The following is a 2,210-nucleotide window of genomic DNA, read 5'->3' on the forward strand; positions in this document are numbered from 1 at the left end:
TCTTAAAGTAGCTGAAGATATATGTTTCAAAATCAGTAGCTCCCCGCCCCCCTCGGTTATAATAAAAGAATTGGGAGATCAAGTATGGACCTCCCAGCTGAAGAAAATGGGCACTTTCCAACAGACACATCTGTGATCCAGATGGTATGAGAGTTAGATCTAGTCCAGCAGCACCTTGGAGAAAGGAGTTTTAGGGTGTAAGTGGTCAAAAATCAAAGCTCGCTCCTTACGCCCCGGGGGAAGGAAATGGACTTCCTGCAAAATCCCCTCAGAAGGCAAGTTTTTGGTGGTTCTTTGCCCTTCCAGAATGCCTCACAGGCCACCAGACAATAACATTTACATGGAATATATACAGAGACCTGCTGCTTCTTTTCACTGTGAGTGAGGTATGTGAAATCATTTTACTAGCCACTGAGTAGGGGGGGCTGAAGGCTCCCAAATTCACCCCCTGGCAACTCCAATTAAAGGGTCTATCCAGGTATCAGGTGTTGGGGAAGCCCTTTCTCTGCCCAAGAGCTGCTGCCAGCCTGAGTAGGCAAGACTGAGCCAGATAGACCAAGGGTCTCTGACTCAGTACAAGGCAACTTTGTATGACTCAAATTTAGTAGGAAGTTGTTGTCAGCCAAGGCCTTTTCTCAGAAAAGAAAGAAATCCCTCCTTTTTTCATGATGGAGAAAGTAGGGGTGAGGTGAAAAGGGCAGTGAACTTCTGACATATTTCCAAGGGAACAGAGGTTGTGTTTGCCAACAAAACTGCACAGGCATGTTAAGGGTATTAGTGACATAAGCAACAGCATGACCTGAAGAGGAGGCCGATACAAACGCTAACATTGCATCAGGAGTCAGAGTTCAGGACATGGGCTTGCCCATAAAGAGATATTTTTTTAAAAAAAAATCGAACAAAATCACACCTGACAAAATTGTAGGCAGCCGTGTTGGTCCATTTGAAAACTTCCAACACAACCATTGTGTAAGACCTCTTATGAAGACTGAATCAAATGTCAGAGATCAGTGAGCAAGCATTCGGATTTCCCAGAACTCTTCATCTCACGGGCTGTATTGTCCAACAGGCAGCCTGATGAAGAATTCTGAGGAAAACTTGCATGCTAATTTGTGACGCACAATATAGAAGTTATGGACTCAGGCATGTTATCCTGAATCTGTCACCCCCTTTGAACATACACACACAAAGAATTCTGGGGAATTCCTTCTGAGGATTTTATGTCACTTGTTACCCTGGAATACCAGCTTTGTGATTCACATCAACCTCAATATTTACACATTTGAGGGATTAGATGAAAACTATGGTATGCCCACTAACGTGAGTTCCCAAATCCACATATGCTGAAGTGACATGAATGTAGAAGGGAGAATTTGCAGATGATCAGTGGGTTGCAAAGGTGTACCCCAACGCCAAGCCTCTGGAAAGAGGGCAAGGCTCTCAAACCCTACTTTGGCCCTGGTCACACGGGCAGGAAACTGCAGGGGAGAACCATGGCTGTTTGCCCTGGGGCAAACTACTGCACAGTTACTCGATCAGACCTCCTGTGGAGGTCCTGTGGAAATACCATGGAGGTTCCATGGCAAGGGAGAGGTGCTAATCACAGGACAAGCCGGCGCACAACGAAGAAGCGTGCGCCGTGGCAAACTGTTTTTGTGTGTGTGTGTACACGACGAATGCGCATGCTCCGTTGGGTACGTGTGCGCATCCACAGAGACGTGGACAAAAAAACCCACCTTATTTGCAAGGGGACATGGGCGGGCGCTGGATGCCACCGGAAACGCGATCAGACGCCCGCCCTTGCCCCGCAGTTTCCGGAAACTAGTACCTCCGAGGTACTAGTTTTTTGCCACGCAGTTTCGGCTGGAAGCCTCGGTTGTGCCACGGGAGTGCTACGCTTCCCAGATGTGCTGGTGAGATCATGCCCGGAAACTCCACCTATTTTCCGTCTCACTTGTGTGGCTTCTGTTCCGTGTGACCGCAGCCTTTGTTTGGCAATGTTAATATATGAGGAGTGGAGGACATCTGCAAGAGAGAATCAGCAAATGAGTGTTTACCTAATTCTCATGCCACCAGCAGTTTTTCTAATGTCTCCTCCAGGCTGTTTTTCACAGTTTACCCTCTCTCCCCCAACCCTGGACCCAAGAATAGAAATAAACCAAAGCTAAGGGGGGGGGAGGACTTTCTGGGGGAAGAGGATGTAGAGGGAA

This window comes from Gekko japonicus, unplaced genomic scaffold, assembly GCF_001447785.1.
Source record: "Gekko japonicus isolate JY-2015 unplaced genomic scaffold, Gekko_japonicus_V1.1 scaffold2490, whole genome shotgun sequence".
Classification (NCBI taxonomy): Eukaryota; Metazoa; Chordata; class Lepidosauria; order Squamata; family Gekkonidae; genus Gekko; species Gekko japonicus.